The following is a 24,420-nucleotide window of genomic DNA, read 5'->3' on the forward strand; positions in this document are numbered from 1 at the left end:
CCTATCAGATAAACATCTCGCCATCATTTTGTTAGAAAATGGGAAGAATTTGAACATCTTATTTACTCCGTTCAACAAATATAAATTTCAATTTCGATAGAATTTTTAATCACACTGCGATGATTTATTCTTGTCTATAATAGTTTTTACTACTACCACCAATAATAATTGTACCGGGTGGCACACCTTCACGCCGCTAATTCAAACTTTGCGCCAGTTAAAACTCCTCTACTGGAGGAAGCCTGAACTTTAACTTCCATACTAATTCAACGATTTCTCAGAAGATGTCATTACTATAAATTTTGAAGTGTTCTGAACTATGTCAGTTTCGATTCGGTTTTGTTTTATCTGTAGCAAGAAGTGCGAACATTCTCTTCTAGATGGCACTGCTGAAGGACTACAATTATGCACCCTAGTGCGAAGTGAAAGAACTGTGTTTTTGGAGAAATTTTGGGTTCATAAGTTTGTTCTTTGTTAAATTTCTTTCAGTCATTGTTTAAGTTGGCAATATCAACCCTTTCTTTCCGCCAGTTTTGAATTTGACCAATAAGGAATTTCTGTAATTAACTTTCCACCAATAAGGTGTTTCTTCTTCGTCTAGTGTAGTAGTTTTTGCCATTATCCAATAAAAGGCTTGTGGGCGGGTATTCTCATTCCTGAAACGCCTCGAACTTTCCACGAGGGTATATAAACTGCTGATTTTCGGGTCTCCGGGCCACTTCAGTAACATCTATCAGTGTGTAAAGTACGTAGCAGGGGTCGGGAAGCGCCTCTTTCTTCGGGCAGCAGTTCAACCACCAGGTAATGAATGGCCTTTTAATAACTTCTTTTCTTGCTAGCTCAGCAGTTTAACTCTCGGGGCAGGTCCGAAGCCTTTTACCATGTAACTTTCCCCTAAAGTGTAAAGACACTTGGTATCAATTCTATCTTTTTAAACTACATATTGGGATAGAGAGTGCTTAACCCTCTCGAGCTCCCACTCATATTGCGTTGAGGTGAACTTATTTTCACAACCGTTTCTTCCTTAATGTAATGTAAATTGTCTCCTTCTATAAGTCACCTCTTTAGTATGGGATTAGCCCTTGCATTAGAGGCCTAGTGCCAAGTAGGTTTTAATAAGGCGTATTTGGAGTGCAGTTTCGCCTCCTCTCAAGTTGGTATTGTGGAGGCCATGTAATATTTCTGTTTCTTCACTGAATAGGCCTCAGTAGGTTGGGTATTTTTACCCCTGTTTTCATGTACTTGGAGGACAGCTTGAAAGTAGAATTTGGTGTGGCCTTTGATAGGCTTGAACTTAAGAGCGGGTCGCTCTTTCTTTAAATCTGTTTCTGCGTGCCTCGAGGAGGCTTTACTGTGTAATTGGGAGCAAGTGCTCCTGGGCATGATTGGGGTCTTCTGCCCCTTTGTTGAATCCTGTATATCGTAAGGTTGGGCTTATAGCTCAAGAATTGTGTGTCTGGCTCTCGGAGCCCAAATCCTGTAACTCTGTAATTGTACATTCTCGATTTGTGTTTCGGCTACTGAGTACCTGTTATATTTGTTATTTTCTTAATCTTGAAAAGAAAATATAACCTTGTTAAATTTTAAATTAACTTTAATTTCGTAGATTGAGACCTGTTCATCCCAGCACCTTCTTTCACCTCTGCACGTCCACAAAACTCCGTAACAATAATAATAATAATAATAATAATAATAATAATAATAATAATAATAATAATAATAATAATAATAATAATAATAATAATAATAATAATAATAATAATAATCTTACCGAGCAAGTGGCTGCACTGTCTGGGTCACGTAACTATCAGCTTGCATTCGAGAGACAGTGGGTTCGAACCCCACTATCGACAACCCTAAAGATGGTTTTCCGTGGTTTTCCATTTTCATACCAGGCATTTTATGGGGCTTTACCTTAATTATAAGGCCACGGTCCCTTCCTTCCCACTCCTAGACCTTTCCTATCCCATCATTGCCTATCTGTGTCCGTGGGACGTAATGCAGATTGTACAAATAATCTGCTTTGCATTTTCCCAATTTCCTGGCGTCATCAGTCTTACGGTCGGATGCAATTTCGATGCCAATAATAATAATAATAATAATAATAATAATAATAATAATAATAATAATAATAATAATAATAATAATAATAATAATAAAAATAATAATAATAATAAAGAAACTCATCCCAAATGTAGCATTGCCGTTGGTTCTTGGAAGTACGCCTGATGTAAAAGAACGCATGCAAGGTTGGCTTTATCACAACCAGTACAATAAAGTACAGTTGTTATTTCTTGGGCAAACATTCTCAGGAAGGTTGTGAAATTAATGTGCTTTAATGATTGATCTTCATAGCTACTCTTCCAGTTATTCTAATCTCACAGTAACATTTATTTCACTTTTTTTTTTTTCAGGGACGTCACGTATTACCAGCGTTTCAAATCCCAGTCAAAGATACGAAATATAAGTCGTTATTATGGAGGAGTTTCAGATTGGAGATATTGGCAACGATCAATGTGGAGAAGGCAGAGACTGCCTTGGTCTCGCTAAAGAGAAAACCCTCCAACTTCAATCAGGAGATCAACAACCTTCATCGTCTATCAACAATGTCAAGTCACCACAGGTAGGCTGTGATGGAAACGGTAGTTTTAAAGCAACAAACGATGATGTGAATGCGATAGAGACGATTATTGTAAAAGACATCAGTATCACTCAAGTATGTGCTTCTGACGAAAATTTTCAACTACATGATGTAAAGGATTCTGATTCGCTCACCAGTATTTCAAATCACGATGCTGATATGGTAACCGATGTTCATTATACCGAATTGCATAACAGAGATTCTGCTGGTACTTCATTAAGTCAGCGCAATGTATCTGTGGAGGACTTATGCACAACATCTCGGGAAAATATAAGCTGTAATACGAGTTTTAATCATAAGAAGGGAATAAAGAGACGACATAGTCAAGATGACATACTTATTTATTCTTGTGACTCTAATACACGATTAAATAGTCCAGAAAGTACTACAATAGATCCAAGTGAATCATTCATAGAAATACACAAAGACCGGGAAGAAGAGATTAGTCAGCTAGGTTCAAGAATGGACTTGAGTGATGAAGAGAATACCATCATTTACTTAAGCGATTCTGTCAAAGGACATTTCAATCAACATGACAAACTGGATGACTTCAGCATTCTTTCTTGCCATCCAAGAATAGAAACCATTCAACCTTGCGATTCCACTGAAGATATTGAAAGCAGAGTCATTATTCGAAGACCATGTACTAAAATTAGCAGTACCTCAATAGTAACGAACTCCAACAAAAATCCAGATAACATTTTGAACAATATATGTAGAAGCAAGGAGGAACCTATGGACATTGAGGTTGAGGTATATTCTGAGCCAGCTGCATATTGCTGTGATAAAGATCTAGCCATTAGCAATTCAGAGGAGAGTATGGACATTGAACCAGATACTCTCCCGAAAACACAAAGTTACAAAGAAACTCCAGGCGTTAGTATAAAGGAGAAATCGACTTGTTCTGAATCAGCTGCTACTTCAGTTCCATCAAATCAAGAAAATAAATCTAGTCTATTACAAACTACCGTTACTCCTAACGGGGAAAGGAATTCAGCGTTACATACAAATGACGACACAGAACAGATATTAATTGAAGAAATAGACTTCAGGAGAGAGGAATGTCCCACATCTTTGCCAGAGTGTTCAACTCAAAATACATGTGAAGAAGAAAACGTGACTAGCAATTCAAGAACATCTGATGAAAAACAGGACCATGGTGCTAACTTTGTATTCGATAATAAGTGTACTGGTAAGCTGTTACATGAAGAAAAACATTTTAGACCCACAGATATATCAATCAATGAGCAAAATGATGATCTAGAGAAAAATGAGATTGTTGAACAGAAGATCAGTGAAGAGGACCTGCGAACAAGTGAACCAATAAGAATAAAATATAATGTAAAAAGCGGTACCTTCGAAATAGATGATTCTGTTGTGTCATACGACGAAGAAGCCTCGTACGTTCCACCAACTAATTCTAGTATGATACCAGAAGATGGCAGTGTGAGCCAGTTGGATTCCTGTGAAGAACTCGCTGAAGATGACCGCCCAAACACTCCTGACAGTGTGCAGGTTATTGATAACAAAAGATGTCTTCGCTCGAAGTCCTCGTTAATTAGACCCAGTAGTGAAGGAAGCAAAACAACAACTCCTAACGGAGTGGTTCGAAAGACCAGAAGTCATGGTAATATAAACAATTATCATAATGAATTGCACGGATCAGAAAATACCAATGCAGACCTGTACCTCATCAACCAACCCAACATATCGGATACCACAATTAATGGAGATGAAACGATCGTACAATGCACTGAGCCATGTACAGAGAGTGAGAGTAGCATTCCTGATAATGAATCAGTCAAACCTATTTCTACGCTTTCTGGTGATGACAGCCGCTCTGGGTCGGGTAAAATTGATGCAACATCGGACGTGCAGCGTCAAGACTCTGCTATTCTTTCATCTGATTCAACAGTCAAAGGATCCATCATAGAACCCAATGGCTATGATGTAATTTCTCTCTTGATGAAACTGAGAACCGAGGACTCGTTCTCTGTGGCCATGGAGGTCATCATTGCATGCTTAGAACACGTGCGTCTCACGCAACCCAATGCTAAAATTTTCTATGGGATGATGTCTTCCGTTTACACGTATATTCATAACATAATTGAGAAGGAAGCAAAAATGTTAGGCACACAAAAATCTAAAACAAATAAGTTTCTTAAGATTTTATATCAGTGTCAAAAATTATTCAATACAGCTCTTCGATCGAAACGTTGGCGCCATTTTACGAAGACACAGAGAAATAATATACGATTTTGGAGGCGACAATTAATAAGCATAATTAACATTTCATGTGGGAACCAGAGTTATCATTTAGAGAACGAATCCAATGCTGTTCCGAGAAAGAGACGACGTCTGGAAAGGCAGACAGAAAAGTTAGTCGATAGAGAAAACTTATATCTCCTTCGCCAGCTGCAAAATTACCGGCATGAGGTAATATCCATCTTATCAGAGTGCAAAGGTGAATTGGAATATCGAGAGACTCGTAATCAAGTTCTTCAAAGTGACATTGATGGCTTGGAGCAGTACTTGAAGGATGTACGCCGATTGCAAAGGGAGGAAGAGGCGAGACTGCGTAAGCTTGGTGCTCGGTTGAAGGTTGCCCACAAAAGGCTGCAGACAAGGAACTTTACAGATCTCCGCAGGAAGGAGAAACCAATGGTAATTCCCGTTAGTCTTTCTTCGAAAGAAGCAAAACTAATTAGTAAGATCACGACAGTGCTCAATGAGTGTCCTGATGGGGCTACCCTAACTACGGTTTATGGCTTCTTACACAATTCAGATCCAACTTTGCGACAAAGAGACCTCTTAGACATACTCAATCGTTTTCCCACATTGTTCCGGCAGGAAGAACCAGCATCTTGGACGAACAGGGAGTACCGCTGGAAAATCATCACCTGCAATCGCTCTGCGTAGAAACTACCGAACGACGTCAATGGAAATATTTATGAAGTTGTATGTTTATTCCGAAAATTGTACATGTTAATGTTCTGTCTTATGTGTTGTTATCTGTTTGTGTGTTATCTGTTAAATTATCTGACACTGCAAAAGATTTAATACAAAAAGTCTACTGTTGTGATAAATGCATTTAATGAGTCAACAGGCAATGAGGTAATACCATTTTTTAGCCTTTCTCAGAAAAAAACATAATCTCTCTTTTATCATCAACAAGCTGTTTTGGGAGGAATGCAATTCCTCTCCTTTAGCCGCTTTTACATTGCCTGCAGGGTCGCGGGTGCGACTGTGTAGTAAATGTGAATTTACTCTATTTCACGGACGGATGCCCTTCCTGACACCAAACCTATGTGGAGAGATGTATTATCGGCACACTTAATCTTGATGCATTTACACCCTAGTGCTGAATCGGTCGACCTCGGCAATCTTTGAGATTCTTACTGGCAACCTTTGAAACACAAACTATGAATCGCTTAAGCATCGCTGTGCGACATCTGGCGTGCACTTTACGTACTAGTACTGTTGTTGTTTACACAGCAAAGCCAAACTATAGAATTCCTGCTAGGAACAAGATTAGCATCGAGAAATGTTATATAATGTGTATGTGACACAGTTGTTGGCTTAAGATAATAACGGTTTAGAAACTTCATATCGATCTATCATATTCTCGATTCAATTCAGATTTCATTTTTCATTCAGTTGGCAGCACTACCGGAACCGGGACAGCTCCCTGCTTACTCCTCACCCCCGTACACAAATGCATCAAGATAAAGTGTGCCGATAATAATTACTATTGCGTGTTTTTGTGGTGTTTGGTAATGTGATGTGTTATCTGAGTATGAACAGGGGAATGTTAGTAAAAACATAAACACCCAGTTCCCGAACAAGAAGATTTAATAAGACGCGATTAAAATCCCCGATCCGGTAAGGAATCAAATCCGGCAACCCTCTGAAGCGAATGTCTGGCCGTTCAGCCGAGGAGTCGAAGATGAAGAGGCATGAGATTAATTCGATTAATTATCACTAGCAATTGTACCCGTGTTTCGCTACGGTATTCCAGATTGTATACGGATATCGAAGTAAATTACTGTACATGAAGTTAATAATAATTTTTAAATTGCATGTAAATTGGCGTTATCCGAGAAAAAGCATAGGGAAGTCCGCAGACGATGTTTCCAATGTAAAGTGCGAGTTGTGGAGTTGTGATGATAACGACAGGTGCGCTTGTCTACCACAATTCATTATGTTTTAGAAACGTTGAATAGAGTGAAATTTGTGTAAGATTTTCACACAGTGCATTACTTTTCAGATACTTATGCGACAGCTTCAAACATAAGAATTTGGCTCACATATGGCTATTGGGTGGGCCAATATTCGTGTAGAATTTGATGATCCCATCTTCCCTATAAGTGAATAAAACCATCAATTGTACGTGAACAAAGTGCAAAATTTAGGTAAATCCAGAAATAGAGAAAAATTTAATGTACAAGGGATAGAGGTACGACAAAAGGTCATAGAACCGAAGTTGTAGATCACTCCAAATTGAAACGAGATTGTGCCATCCGTTTTGTGATACGACTTACCGTTTAGCCACGAAATACATCGAAAGGAAGGACTGCACCGTAATTAAAATTGCCTCCATATTTCGTCATTTTTCGGGGGTAAAAAATAAAAATTTTAAACATCTCGTAAATTTTCCGTCGGTTACGTGCTAAAAGCTATAATTTTGCAAAATTTCAATTTTCTAACTTGTCTTGGAGATTGTGCTGCGATCTTGATATGCGGGAGTGGGTTAAAAATCAGGACTTTAAGGAAACTTTTCAGCCCATAAAACCAGCAGGTTCTGGATAAATATCACCGACTGCGTTCTTATGCAGGTTTGAAACTCCCAGCACGTACCCCTTAGAGAATTATGAGAATTTGAGATTTTTCTAGGGATCCTGAAGTCATCAGGTTGTCTGGTACTAAGTTTTAAATTTCTAAGATGCCTAGAATGGTCTCACTAATTTACGTATGTTTTCATTTTTATGCCTTAATTTATATATATATAGTACAGTATATACAGATCGCGCCAAACAGACTTCCATTTATTAGGGCGGATAATATTTTACCCGCTTCCCTAGTGGTTCTAGGGGCGTCTTACTCCCACAGTACGTTTTCCAGGTAGTAAGTCATACTTGAAAGTAATACTGGAACATACACACGTCCATTATCTCGGTCATTTCTGACAATTTATTTTTTCACCCTTTCTCACCCCCTATGCCAAAGGGGGCTGAAGTAAGACTTTAAACATCCGCGATGTTACTGTTCATCTCAGCGACCCGGGAAACTATGGATTCGGCAGTATATTCGATTACTATTATATCTCACTCCCCCTCCCCCCACCCTAAAGGGGGCTAAACTTTGAGTTTTAAAAAATCGGAATGTTACTATTTCATCTCAGCGACATCGAAAAGTATGGATTCGAAACTACTTTCGATGATTTGTACATCTCAGTTCCCTTGCCCCCCCCGCCCCTAAGGGTTCCTGGGGTGTTTTACCCCCATGTGGTATGTCTCCTGATACTAAAAATTCGGAGTGTCACTATTCACCTCAGCGACTATGAGTATTCGACACTATTATTTCTATATATCATTATTATTTCTATATATCACTCTTCCATCGCCCCCCACCACGAAGGGGGCTGAACTTGGACTTTAAAAAATTCCGGAGTGTCACTGTTCATCTCAGCGACCCCGGAAAGTATGGATTCGACACTATTTTCGATTATTTTTATATCTCAGCCCCCTCGCCCCCCTGTCCCTAAGGGTTCCTGGGCTGTCTTAGCCCCACGTGGTTTGTCTCCTGATACTAAAAATCCGGAGTGAACAATTCACCTCGGCGACCCCGAAAACGATGTATTCGACACTATTTTCGTTTAATTTTATATATCATTCCCCCTCGCCCCCACCCCAAAGGGGGTTGAACTTGAACTTTAAAATAATCCGGGGTGTCACTATTCATCTCAGCGACCCCAAAAAGTATGGATTCGACAGTATTTTCGTTAATTTGTTTATCTGACCCACCTCACCCCCCCCCCCCGCGCCCCTAAGGGTTCCTGGGCTTTCTTACCCCCACGTTGTTTGTCTCCTGATACTAAAACTCCAGAGTATACAATTCACTTCGGTGACCCCCGAAAACTATGTATTCGACATTATTTTCGTTTAATTTTATATATCACTCCCCCTTCTCCCCCCATGCGAAAGGGAGCTGAACTTTGACATTTGAAAAATGGGGAGTGTCACTGTTCATCTCAGCGACCCCGAAAACTGAGGATTCGGCACTTTTTTCGATTATTTTTATTCCTTGCTCCCCCCTGACCCTCCACCCCTAAGGGAGCTACGGATGGCTTACCCCCACAGTGCCCGTCTCCAGATAGTGAGTCATAAGTGTACCAAGTTTGGATGAAATTGCTCCAGTGGTTTAGGAGGAGATGTGTCATTTACACACATACATGCATACATCCATTTTTATATATAGTAAGATAAGAAGAAGAAGACTATGCTTGCTTTATTATTACATAGAGAAATTTTATTTTGAACACTGCAGAGATCTAAACTTAAACTGTATATCCGAAGAAATTATTCGAATCCGAGGAATGTATATTACTTCGCTCGCGGCATGCCCAATCATGAGAATGGCTTCAATAATATTAGCCATCAGTTTCAGAGTCGTGTTCATTGCAGAGGGCAGGATTCTTATTCTTAAGAAGGATAATTGGTGCCACAATCGTCCGCTCTAATATGTTCGAGGGTACTCCAGGTGACTCCAAGTCTTTCGAAGCTCTGCTGTGTGGTCGATAGACTTGTAACTGTGTAGAACATCGGGTAATTCTTGTAAAAGTTGCTTGTTGAAAGAAATGAATAACATGATATATGATAGTAAGAATGAAGTGGATGAAACCCGGCGCCGGCACATATGCAACTCCTCTCGAATAGCTCAAGACTTAACGTCCCGATCCGAAGGACGAGTCATCATCAACACCGTCATGTGCCCTCACACCACATAAGACCAAAAACAGCTTCCTACGTCCTGGACGTAAAATGGCTCCTTGAATACTGTGTTCTCTACCTATCTTATATACGTTGCCTAGCGACAGCGACTCTATGCATTAATCTTGGTGACAGCACGTTGGATTGTCATATCCCAATGCACGTTTTCCGATGGTTTTTCGTTCATAACTCACCAACGAAAGCGAAAATGAAAATTCCGGCTTCCAGGTGCATTCGGACGCCTTTCCATCTACCTATGTTCAAAATTTCAGATCTCTACGTGCTGTAGATTTTGCTGGACATCGCACACAGACACACAGACAGACAGACAAACACTTCCTTTTATAATATTATAGATTAACAATGAATACAGAACGGACTTGTTCGCAAACTTTTACGGCGATTGTCCTAGTTGTCTCTTATGAAGAAACCTAGAGATGGCTGATGTTCTGCCTAAAGTAGAGGGTATATCGTAACTATACCAACAAAAAAGTCAAGGATGCTCTTCGTGTTATATTGAGAACGATGGCACAATCGGATTGGCGGAGAGAATTATTCTTTTCGAGAAAACGCGGTTAGGTACTTTATTACCTCCGGACGCGCGATTCAAACTGACGAACTTGATGTATTTGCTAGGCCAGAGCACGCCTCCGCCGTGCTTCAGGGAAAAGAAGGGGAGGGAGGGGAAGTGGGGGTATATGATGGAGACAGAGATAACGCTCTGCGCGTGTGCACAAGTTTCTTGGTTCGATTGGCACAGGACTGTCCTTGTACCTTACAAGCAATGTCCACTGTTCGTTTATTAAACAGCCGTAACTTCACACACAGTACAAGAGCACACTGTAATTAAAACACATTTGTCAGTCAAGGAATGCACCAGCTCGTTTATTCTCTCGTCTGTCGGTCGCAGTAACGTTCTTTATTATTTAATATGCTCGAAGATGTGATACGATTGTGTATTCTTTCATTCGCAACGTTGTAAATGGAAGGAAATACTGAATGAAGGAAACAATACGACCAATGGTTTGATTACAGTAGATGTTAAATATGCCCCCCCCCCCTCCTACTTCGATGTACAGTTCGCAACGGTGCAGTAGTGGACTCTGTTCAGGATGTGGGATGTATAGTCTGTGTCTCGCCCTTCCCACTTCTCCTCCCTTCTCAGCCCTCCTCTGACGCACAGTGACAGGCAGCGGCTGGATTTCTGTCATAAGAAATACGGATGTTCGTCAATTTGAATCGTGCGTCAGAAAGTTTTTTTTTTGCTATTGGCGTTACGCTTTACGTCGCACCGACACAGATATGTCTTATGGCGACAATGGGACAGGAAAGTGCTGGGAGTGGGAAGGAAGCGGCCGTGGCCTTAATTAAGGTACAGCCCCAGCATTTGCCTGGTATGAAAATGGGAAACCACAGAAAACCATCTTCAGGGCTGCTGACAATGGGGTTCGAACCCACTATCTCCCGAATACTGGATACTGGCCGCACTTAAGCGACTGCAGCTATCGAGCTCTGTGCGCCAGAAAGTAAAGTAATACCATTTTCTCGAAAAGAAAAATGTCTCCGCCAATCGATTGCACCATCATTCTTAGCGTAACACGAAAAATCATCTGTTATTTTTTGTCGGTATAGTTGTAATACACTCTGCATTTGGATTGGTGACGTACTTTTCACTCTGCATGTTTTCGAAGCTGCCAAAGAAAGCTTATTTTTTGTATCATAATCTCCTCGCAGCCTTTCGAATGACTAAATTTCACAATATCCATTCCCTTCCAGAGTTATTGTACTATACGAGGAAGATTAGGCGACCATACGTTATTTGAAGCCACCATCTTCTAGCACAGTCATCCAATGACAGCTCTTTCGCGCCATTTTCTTTAAAACAAAAGAGTGCTTTATGGAGCCTTATCTCCGTAAGACAAACAACTTCCGATCCCGATCCCGTCGCCTAGGGAGTCTTCCATTTTCACGTCTTTCGTGGCCGTCTTCGTTCTTTTACCCATACCTTTATTCTTCAATTATCTTCCATGTTTAAAGTTAAGAGGGGATTGCTTTCAGTAATAACCACCATCATCGTTATCCAATACTCTTCATTCGATTCCTTTGTGCAGAGTCAGCGGGAGTGATTAAAGTGGGATCCTACAGCTCTCAACTTCGAAGAGTGGATTGCTCATTTCAAACAAATAATTTCGGAATTCGGCGAGGATAACTTTACCATCGATGGTGACATTCTTTTCTGTAAAATACGTGAAGTGAAAGAAGCAGGAGATAGGAGATTTACCGTTCAGCAACACATCGGTCGAGAGAAACACATACGTGGAGTCCAAAATAGCGGCAAACGAAAAGTTTCTCAACTGTTACCCTCACAGTCATCCTCCGATGGCACTACTCCTCTGTGTTTTGTAAAGACTTGTGTGAAGCTTTGGTTTCTTTGAACATTCCACTCTGGAAATTGAACAATATTAAATTGGGAGATTTCTTAGAAAGGTATACGGGCCATGTAATTCCGGATGAGTCTACTCCGAGAAAGAACTATGTATCCCAATGCTATGACGACACAAGAAGGAATATCAGAGAAGCAGGCTGTGGAAACAAAATATTCGTTTCAATCGATGAAACAATTGATGTAGAGGGCCATTACATTGCCAATGTTATCGTGGGTACGTTAGAAGTGAATAGACCTGGAAAAATATTTTTGTTCACGACCGAAGTTTTGCCATCTGTGAACCATTCTACAATATGACGCCTCTTCGATAAATTGATGGGACTACTATGGCCTGAGGGTGTAAGGTATGATGATGTTCTGCTGTTTGTGACTGATGCAACACCTTACATAATTAAATCTGCATAGATGCAATGAAAGCATTTTACTAAAAAATGGTACATGTAACCTGCCTAGCTCACGATTTTCACAGAATGGCCGAAGAAGTCAGATCAAATTTCCCTGAAGTTGACAAGCTTGTGTCCCTAACTAAGTAAAGTATTTACTAAGGCTCCATCACGCAGGGAACTTTTCAGATCCCAAGCACCCGACATTCCATTACCACCACAACCTTGCATCACACGGTGGTGTACGTGGATCGACGCCTGTATTTACTATTGTGATCACTTTCAGAGTGTGAAGCATGTAATAGATTCCTTCGACGTACAAGGTGCCAAGGCCATTCAGATGGCTCAAGAATTGTTTTCGGATACGTAAATGGAAGAAAAATTAGCGTACATCAAAGCAAATTTCAGTTCCTTGTCGTCAATTATGACACGTTTTCAGGAGAGAGGCTTGGCTCTGGAAAATATTATCAATTTAGTCAGAACAGCCACAGACGAATTAAAATGCATTCATGGCGATTCTGGTGCGGCACTGTCAGACAAACTGAAACGTGTTCTTGACAAGAATTCGGGTTTTAATGCTTTGTGCTCCATCTCTCGGATTTTGGCGGGTGAGATTTCAGCATTATTGGCATTGAAGAAGAACTTACATCCAGTGATTTCGTTCGCTTCAAGTATGCTTCAATAGCATTCGTAGACGTTGAAAAGGATCTTTTCAAAGTGTAAAAACGTGCGGGTGGACAATCGTCGTTCTTTTTCCTGTGAGAATCTACGAATGGTCACAGTCGTCTACTGTAACGCGGTGTGAGGTAAGCCTGTATAGCCTGTCATGTATTTTAAGTGCACATTTTTCTTATTAGCCCTAATCCGATAAAGAATTGGAGTACCTAACGGCGAAATTCTCTCTTTGCTGTTCTTCAAATGTTGCAGCCTTACAGTTCCACATACCATAAAGTGTTATTTTCCTCGAAGAAAAGAACACAGAACTTGGAGTGCCAAACAATAGACTGAAATAATAGCCAGTATTTGTGTGCAAATAATTCGTATGTGTCAAATAATAATTAAATAATATTAGGTACCGATTAAAATCATTTCAACGTACAATGACATAGTCTGTTCGTATTTTTTGTGTGATGAAATGATGTCAGTTTCATTCAAATATTTAGGATTTTTTTTTAAGTTCTCGAGTCATTTTATGGGATATTTGCAGTCATTTTATAGGGTTTTCTAAACATGTTTAGGTCATCAAAATCTGGGCCCTGATTATAAATTAGGACAGCCGGATAGTACAAACATATAAATACCAAGTGGATGTATTGAAACATAAAATGTCCCTCACTAAATTATGATGGTCGACTGCTGGGTGACTGGCAGGATCCCTGATGACTGGAAATCAGCTATAATACACCCTTTACATAAGAAAGGTGACTGCAGTGATGTCAACAACTACCGAGGGATATCTCTGCTGTCAGTAGCATACAAAGTGCTATTAAGGATTTTAATGGACAGTGTAGAAAGCCAATGTGATCGAACGGTTGGTGAATATCAAGGAAGATTTCGGCGTGGACGGTTCTGTACAGAGCAGATCTTCAACCTAAAAACCATTCTCCAACTAAAACAAGTAAGGAGTATGAATATCGCTGTGGTTTTCGTCGACTTTGAAAAAGCTTATGACCGGGCGAGTTGGCTGTGCGTGTAGAGGCGCGCGGCTGTGAGCTTGCATCCGGGAGATAGTAGGTTCGAATCCCACTATCGGCAGCCCTGAAAATGGTTTTCCGTGGTTTCCCATTTTCACACCAGGCAAATGCTGGGGCTGTACCTTAATTAAGGCCACGGCTGCTTCCTTCCAACTCCTAGGTCTTTCCTATCCCCTCGTCGCCATAAGACCTATCTGTGTCGGTGCGACGTAAAGCCCCTAGCAAAAAAAAAAAAAAGCTTATGGTTCCATCGACCGCCAGACACTCTTCTCCGTTCAGCAACAACGAGGTGTCGATTACAACACACGCACCCTCATCCAACAGACTCTTACGGATACAACATCTAAGGTGAAGTTCAGGGGAGAACTATCACGGATTTTCGAGATAAAAACTGGAGTACGACAAGGTGATGGCCTCTCACCCATTATGTTTAATCTAGTGTTTGATAAAGTCATCAAAAACTGGGAATGTACACTTAGGAGTCTAGAAATCAAACCAGTTGCCATTGGAGCCGGAATCAGAAAGATTGAGATCAGGTGCCTAGCAATCGCAGATGACATTGCAATCCTAATCAACAACTCTAAGGATGCTGTGATTGCATCGAAGCCCTGCACGAGATAGCGGTGAAGGCAGGATTACAGATATCGTACGACAAAACCAAGTACTTTGAGACTCGGCATCCCGGAAACCTCCCTGTGACGACCATACATGGAATGATTGGGAGAGTCAATCGCTTCCGCTAACTTGGTAAATGGGTCCACCCCAATGGTAGAGACGGTACATCCATCTTAGAAAGATGTGACAAACTCAATGCAGCGTACCAAATATCCCACAACCATTTTAGTAAGAGGTGCATTTCGAAAAATGCTAAGATCTGTCATTACAAAACTGTTGTCAAACCACAGTTTTTGTACGCCTCAGAGACCCTCCTGATGAATAAAAAAGGCATCATGGATGATCTAGAGAAAGCCGAAAGACGTATCCTCAAGGAAAATTCATGGACCGAGATTGCTCCCAGATGGATCCTACAGACTTAAATCGTACTCTGAGCTGCATCGACAGTTAGAATCAGCCAATACCAGCATGCGACGTAGGAAGCTTAAGTTCTACGGACACCTACAACGAACGGACAGCAACAGGCTTCCCAAGAAGATCTTCTCTTTGGTTAAAAGCTACAAGACTGGAAGCTTGCGGCTTAATGAAGTACAGAAGGACTTGTATTCGGCTGGGATTTCAGACATTGATATAGAAGATCGTTCCAAATTTTGTGCTATGGTACAGTCTTGGACCCCACCACCTAGAGTACCTAGAAGTCGGAAGCCCCTTCCACAGGAGAGAAAGGAGAAATTATCAAGAACGAAGGAGAGCATCGAGGAAGAACTAGTCATCAGCGCTCCTTAGTGGGCTTAAATAAATAATAAGGATGGTATTAGTTACGGATTTAAGAAAGCGATAACAGAGGAGAAATTTAGGCGCATTGATTCTTAGGTAAACAGATCAGAAGATGATTTATGGTGTTATTACTTAAGCCCAAAGAGCCAAAGCCGAGGCAAAATAATAAAGCAAGAGAGAGAAGTAGAAGAGAAATACAGTAAAATTTATAGCAACTACTGTAGGGGAAGAGAGCAGTAACGTCGTAACTGTTCAAATATTAACATCTCCCCTTAGTGCTATTCGAAGACGATTGTTACCTCCAACGGTATTCCGTAAATATCGTGCAGAATGGCAGCTTGACGCCCTCTCGGTTTCTACCCAAGAAACAACCAGAAGAGTACAGGAATGATGACGAAAATGACATTACGTTACCGGTACTTCCCTGCTGGCAAGCAGCCAGAAACTTTGCTATGGTAACCGATAGGTTCGTTGTCGGTCGGCGATCATCCAATGCAGCGCATGAAACCAGAACAGTCAATTTTCTCCGTTATTTGAAGAGTAAGCGAAATTATGTACTTAACAAAAGTTGATTAAAATTAAAGGATGTTTTAAATATAGTCCACGGATTTTACAGAAAATCAATAGTATAAAAAATTGAGGAAAACTGTTCTGCTTTTCCTATAAACCCCAAGCGTACTCAGTGATTTTTAAATCATGTGCATATCTAAAACTTTCCCTGGATGAGTGCACTCTAAATATGAAGTTTGGTCGGAATCTATTCAGTCGTTTTGGCGTGATGGTAGAACAAACAAACACGAAAGCTAAAAACACTGATACGGATTTTAGTTGACCTAATACGGATAAATATCTAAAAAAATCGGCAAAACAAACTAAATTACATACAGCGGACCCCTTGCAGTTTTATTTATAAATATACCTTTGGTTGGCAAGGAACATGAATAGATTAAACATGTGACAAAACAAAGAACATCAACACACACTCGGTCAGCTATCACGTCATGGAGGTTCACTGAAAGATAGTGCATTAACAGAGATCGTTTCATCTCTCACTCAATCACAGCCTTCCTGATTCTTAACTATTGCTATGAAAAATGTTATTAATATGTCTTAGAACCGTGTTGCACAATATCTATACGCAGGCCAATTATCCCATATGTATTCCAATAAGAAAACGAATATTAATCCTTAATAACATTTCCTTTGAATTTATAGTAATGCAGATACGTACTAAAACCTGTTTTATTGCGTTGATATTGCTGTCATGTTGGATTTCTGTCCATTGGTAGATCCTTTAAGACTTTGGGAAAATCACAGACACAGTCTTTCTGAGGGTATAGAACGACAGGGGGAGAGTGAATCTTCACAAGATAAATGACAAATGGCAAGTTCTCCATCGTGTTTCTCGAGTACCGCTAAGAAATATGCTATTTAATATCTTACCAAGGATGTATCTAGAATTCCGTACACAATGTAGAATTCCGCAGCGAAGCAGGGGTACAACAGCTAGAAAATAATAAAGGGGAAGATAACACCATTTAAAATGTAGGTCTTAAAACAATCTAATATAGTCATATGAAAAATGGGTGTAGGACAATTCTTAAATAAGGAAAGAATTATAATTACAGGCAAACTAATTTTAATAAGTGTAGGGGTTCGATTCCCGGCTGGGTCATGGATTTATAATTCGAATTGTAACTGATGAATATCCCTGGCCTGGGGATTGGGTGTTTGTGTCGTCCTTAACGTTCCTTTCCTCACATTCATCGCTTTACACTTCCCCATTACACTTGCACGCAGGTTCCTCTCACATGGTGAAATTAGTGGCAAAAGATCTGGAGAAAGTCGACGCCACGAACAAATAATTTTTTAAATATACATATTATCAAATTATTTGAATGACAATAAACTAATAATCTCTGTTCAGTTTCTGGTGATCCGGAACTACTGTAGGGGAAGAGAGCAGTAACGTCTTAACGAACGGGTCTGGAGCCTCTTATGTATGTAGTATAGTAATAATAATAATAATAATAATAATAATAATAATAATAATAATAATAATAATAATTTTACTGGTCTTACGTCCCACTAACTATTTTTATGGTTTTCGGAGGCACCGGACTGTCGGAATTTCGTCCCGCAAGACTTCTTCAACGTGGTGGTAAATCTACTGACAGAAGGATGACATGAGACCGGACTGAGCCCGAATCGAACCAGGTAACTTGAGCTCAGAAGGCAAACGCTCCACAGCCTGAGCCACTCAGGCTGATGTATAAAGTATGTGTACGTATGTATGTATGTATACATGCATTTCTTCTTATTCTTCTTATTCTTATTGCTATTATTATTATTATTATTATTTTTTTGCTATTTGATTTACGTCGCATCGACACAGATCTTATTGCGACGATGGGATAGGAAAGGCCTAGGAAGTGGAAGGAAGCGGCCGTGGCCTTAATTAAGGTACAGCCCCAGCATTTGCCTGGTGTGAAAATGGGAAACCACGGAAAACCATCTTCAGGGCTGCCGAGAGTGGGGCTCGAACCCACTATCTCCCGATTACTGGATACTGGCCTCACTTAAGCGACTGCAGCTATCGAGCTCGGTCCTATTATTATTATTATTATTATTATTATTATTATTATTATTATTATTATTATTATTATTATTATTATTATTATTCTCTTAGGCTCGTTTCTGTCTCTCTGCCCTTCCTATTTTCATAATAAATACTGAGTTCATATCGTGATGTCTATAATGGTTATAATCTCCCTGTGGGTGGGGGAGATAAAATAACACTCACGGTATCCCCTGCTTGCCGTAAGATGCGACTAAAAGAGGTCCCAGGGGCTCCGAAATTTGGAGCATGGTTTGGCTACCATGGGGTCCTGATCTGAGTCATGGCATTGCATCCACTTACTTGTGCCAAGCACCTCACTTTCATCTATCCTATCTGACTTCCCTTGGTCAACTCTTGTTGTTTTCCGACCCCGACAGTATTGGAGCACTCGAGGCCTAGGGAGTTCTTTTTCATTCTCATGCCCTTCGTGGCCCTTGTCTTCCTTTGGTCGATACCTTCATTTTTCGAAGTGCTGGATCCCTTCCAATTTTTCTCTCTGAGTAGTGTTATATAGAGGACTAGCTGATGTACCCGTGCTTCGCTCCGGAATTCTACATTGTATACAGAAATGTTCGGTAGAGTACACATTGTGAGCAAGAATGTATTAAATTGCATAGCTCTTAACGTTACCCTGGAAACGCGACGGAGAAATCACCAAACGTATTTTCTCATATGAAGACTGCGTTCGGGAATTTTCATTGTAATTGTAGGCCCGCTTGCCTACCATCAGTCACAATCAGGTTGGGAATTGCATTATAATGGCAGACACTCACTCTCCACCTGCCTTTTTAAATCCTCAGAAAGACTGCCTTAGTGGTTTTCCCAACTAAAATGAACATAGGTCATTACAATGACGTCAGTAGGAAAGGCGCGAGTAAAAGCAATGATTTCACATGAAATACTCGATCAAATGAAAAACCACACATTTCCTCACTTTTAACGAACAGTACTACTCTGCCGATCTAACAGTCCAAAGTTCCAGAGCTGGAATGATCAGGCCGCAGACAGCCGGGATCCGTGAACACTCTAGTCTTTTTTGGAGGAGAAAGGGTTCGAATAGTGAAGAGTCCCAGGGCAGAAACTATGCCCTTTTACTAATTTTTTCCTAGGATACCCGATGAGTCGGAAAATCTCAATTCACTACACTGCCGGCGGAAAAATCTATCTGACTTGGAGGCAATTTTTTCCTCCAAACCAGAGGAGAAACCCCCTCTTCATTGCTAATTTTGAATAAAATGAATGTACAATTTAATAAAAGTGAAGAGGAAGGAGCTCTTTTTAAGAAGGGGCTCTTTTCAGGATTGAATTTTGAGTTTCTTAGTGAATTGTGGTGCTATAATTTGGAATAGGGCTAAATTGTAATTCTAGACCAGATCATACTACTACAAACTGAGCCTCTGCCTTAGGCCTAAGTATGCACACTGCTCATTCAAACAGCGCGTCAGAGTAGTGATCGAATAGCTGGAATACTGTGATGAACCAGTGAGTTACGTACCAGCAGTATCAGAAAATCTATGAACCAGAGGAATGGCATGCTAAAGAAGAAAGTTTTCTAACTCCCCAGCTATTTCTCGCCAATATTCGGTCAGGCTGTCATACTCGGTACGCAACAGTCCCATCTATCGGAGTTGAGCGACAGCAAAAGAGACAGAGAACATCACCACAAACAATGGTCAATGTAATGTTATGCACTTTCGATATTGTAGGCCTTCACATTTACGTTTATTCCGACTCTGAAATACCACTATTATAGTCGGTATGGTAAAATTGAATAAAATATAAATGGTCGGAAATTGTATTCTCTATAACTTTGGTTTTGTAGTACTTTTCGATAAGACCAATAACACAGGTATTTAAAAATTAAATTTTAGTCGCCTTCCCCTAAACTACAATTTCATACAGGGCTTATAACTTAGACTGTAGTTTCTTATTCCCTGACTCTATATACTGACTTTCATTATGTTAACCCATTTTCTCGTGGCTTGGCGTTGATATGGACTTGGCAACAAAAATACAAATTCATGAATATCTGTGTTATCAAAGCCAGTACACTAACAATGTATAAGACATAAATGATGGGAAATTTAATTCTATATAACTTTAGTTATGTAGTATTTATCGATAGGACCACTAATAATATAAATATTTGAGAATTAAATTTTAGGCCTTCCCCTAAACTACCATTTCACTCAGCGTGAGTAAATGATTTATAGCCTAGATTGTAATGGCTCATCCCCCGACTTCACATACCAATTTTGATTAAATTCTCTTCAGTCGTTTTCTCGTGATGCTTGTACAGACAGACAGACAGACAGACAGACAGACAGACAGACAGACAGACAGACAGAAAGTACGGAAAAGTAAAAAGTGCATTTTCTTGTTACTATGGACATGACCGATAGAGAAATACCATTATTTTTAAATTCTGAGTAATGTACACACAAAACTCTTATTTTATATATATATATATATAGATGTTTGCCTAGTTGTACATCCTCTTAAAGCAATAATCACCACCACCACTACTATGAGTTATAAAGCGTTGTTGACCGACTCCCTCTCTCTCATATTATTACCGCACTCAACAACCCAGTATTGTCATCTACCCCCTTCCCCCACCACCATGCTACACCTTAATAATAATGTTATTGGCTTTACGTCCCAGTAACTACTTTTACGGTTTCCGGAGGAGCTACACATTAAAGACATCGGTCGACAGTATACATTTGACATTTTACTGTGTGTGAGAAAGTTTATTAAGTTTTTATTTTAACGCTTTCCCCTGATAATTTCCTGTTCGTAATGCGATGTTTTGGAAGTGATTGTGCTAAGCGAAATAAAGTTGAATCACGGAAAGAAAGTACTAACAGAATTCCAAAAATAATTAACTATTCTAGTTGCACTGGCAGCAAGGAAGGTGATGTTGAAACTACTGATAAATCACATGACGTTCCTCGCCCCCCATTTTCGAATTCGGAGAAATGTGACATACCAAAAGGATTGCAAACTGCCATCTGGATGATTCGGCGACGTTCAGTCCAGATATTCAAGATCAGACTGCAGACTATGCTTCAGAAAACAACTGACCATTATTCCGGAGAAAAATCGATATAAAATTTCAGACCCTAGTGGTGGTGGTGATGGTGATTATTGTTTTAAGAGGAAGTACAACTAGGCAACCATCCTCTATATAACACTAATCAGAGGGAAAATATGGAAGGGATCCGACACTTCGAAAAATGAAGGTATCGGCCAAAGGAAGACAAAGACCACGAAGGGCGTGAATATGAAAGACTCCCTAGCCCTCGCAAACCTAATAGCGTCCGGGTCGGAAAAGAACAAGAGTTGACCAAGAGAGGTCGGATAGGATAGATGAAAGTGAGGAGCCTGGCACAAGTAAGTGGAAGAAATGCCAGGACTCAGCTAAGGGCCCCGTGGTCGCCAACCCACGCTCCAAAGTTCAGAGCCCCTGATGCCCCTTTTAGTCGCCTCTTACGACAGGCAGGGGATATCCTGGGTGTTATTCTACCGCCCCCACCCACAGGGGGATTCAGACCCTGGTCTTTGGCCAGATATGGATAATATCTTATGGGATTAATGGATACAAAAGAGACCTTCGGCTTACTAAAAGGTAGTACTTCAAATAAATCATCCCGTGAGTTCAACATTGTATACAGTATCGAGAAATGATTCCTTTCTCAAGCAATGCTTTTGCTACAGTTTCCAAACAAGGGAAAAGTTTATTGTTTTGCATGTAAATTGCTTTCTCATTCTAATTCTGCCCCTCTGATTACAGCGAATTTAGTGACTGGAAACACGCTCTGAGCTGCACCAGAACATTAAAATAGCCAGGAACGTAGAAACCGTATGGTAGTTTATTGCAGTCGTTCAAAGATCGTCGGGAATGTACTGTAGATGTCCAGTTATAGTCAGCCAGTTGAATAATGACCGCTATTACTGGAACTAAGAATTTAAAAGAATCACTGTAGTCGTTACATTTTTGGTATAAAGCGCTCCACTTAAGAGGCTTTGGTTCAGTGAAAAGGCGAAATTATTTCTGTATATTGGAAATTAAAAGTCAGTTTGTTCCATTCTTACACGAACACATGCAGGGAATGGGACAATATCATATTGCACTTGTCAGCCACTATAAAGTTCTTTCGATTATTATCTCAGAAATTCAAGAAGCAAAATACTGTCCTATTTCTCTAAATTCGACACCTGATGTGACTCATATTGATTAGCTTACATTTATAATGACACATGTGATTAATGCCGTTCTAAAAGAGAGATTTTGAAAGTTATTCTTATTCATGGACGTAAGTGAGAGCATATTGCCGAGGTTCTCACATCACAAAAAAAAAAACCTAGATATTGTGAATCATTGGTGGTGAGTTCTATGACAGTGTTGCAAATATGTCGGGGCGATGTTCACGATTACCAGTCAGAATTAAAGAACTAAATAAGAGTACAGAGCTGGTGCCATGTGCTGCTCATTCACTTCACGTGGTAGAAGTGCATGTTATAAACTGTGTCTCGACTATGACAATTTATTTTGATTTCATACGAAATTCTTACACATCCTTTTCATAATCCAGATAGTTGGGAAATACTATGTTCCCTCTTAGAAACCCTGGATAAAGTGGTAAAATAGCTTTCTAATCCTAAGCGCTCTGTGCAAGATAATGTATTATGTGAAAGATATAAAGCGGGCCATACATGCTGAGATATGAATCATGAGACTTTTTTTTTTTGCTAGTTGTTTTACGTCGCACCGACACAGATAGGTCTTACGGCGACGATGGGACATGAAAGGGCTAGGAGTGGGAAGGAGGCGGCCGTGGCCTTAATTAAGGTACAGCCCCAGCATTTGCCTGGTGTGAAAATGGGAAACCACGGAAAACCATTTTCAGGGCTGCCGACAGTGGGGTTCGAACCTACTATCACCCGAATACTGGATACTGGCCTCACTTTTTCATCAGACATACACCAAGAACTATCCCCATGTCTGTTGGATGTCGGACGCCATTTTCTTTCCACCAAAACTGGCAACAAATCTGGCCGTGTATAGCGCCACGGAGAAGAGAGACTTGTATCTAGGGTCCGCGCCCTATGAGTCTCTTGATACGTGTCCCAGGGTGTATAGCCCGCTTTGCTTCTCCTTACTTCTGCTATGCTCCTCACTTTCATTTTCCTATCAAATCTCCCTTGGTCAAACCTTGTTCACCGAGCTCGATAGCTGCAGTCGCTTAAGTGCTGGGGCTGTACCTTAATTAAGGCCAATACCAGTTCTATAGTGTGTAGCGTTGTCACAACTGGTCTCACGTGGTATCATGACGAAATGGAAGAGGTATCACGTCTCTCGCTCCGGACAAGAGCCATTGAGACCGATACAAGCAACACAATACAAGTCTCAACCGAATTACATGTGTGCAGGAAGGTATCGCGTATATCACTGTGCTTTTCTAGAATATTTCTATGAAAACTGATCATGACAGGAAAAATATCTGAGCGTGGATTTAGGGAAGAATTTATAAACTCCTATCAAAAATACATCTGTCCATGGATTCAAAAAATGATAGTTATAGTGACAGACGGGCCAGAAACAACGCGTACTAAATTTTGGTTACGTTTTGTCAGACGTGTTTCCCTGAGGCTGGTAGAGAGTTATGGATCAAAAAAATTCACAATTTCCGATGAGCATTTAGGCGGACACTTCAATGATACTACTAGTCCTTCCTTGGTACTCACTGCTTCCCTCATAATCGTATCTTGGTTTTGAATTTCAGGGCCTATCAATTCTTAAAAAGTACAAAATGTTTAAATATCTATCCTCAAATAATTAAAGAAATATTGTGGAGCAGTATCCGCCAACTCCGTTAAAAGTGAGACATGAGAGTAATTTACACTCTTTGTTAACCATGTTTAGATTACATTCTTCGTTTTCCTTTCGATTTTTCATCAGACATACACCAAGAACTATCCCCATGTCTGTTGGATGTCGGACGCCATTTTCTTTCCACCAAAACTGGCAACAAATCTGGCCGTGTATAGCGCCACGGAGAAGAGAGACTTGTATCTAGGGTCCGCGCCCTATGAGTCTCTTGATACGTGTCTCAGCGTGTATAGCCCACTTAATGAATCTGGCTTTGCTTCTCCTTACTTCTGCTATGCTCCTCACTTTCATTTTCCTATCAAATTTCCCTTGGTCAAATCTTGTTCTCCTCGGTGTTGTGAGGTCTGTGCTGTGTAGTC

The sequence above is a fragment of the Anabrus simplex genome, chromosome 1, assembly GCF_040414725.1.
Source record: "Anabrus simplex isolate iqAnaSimp1 chromosome 1, ASM4041472v1, whole genome shotgun sequence".
In the NCBI taxonomy this organism is placed as follows: domain Eukaryota; kingdom Metazoa; phylum Arthropoda; class Insecta; order Orthoptera; family Tettigoniidae; genus Anabrus; species Anabrus simplex.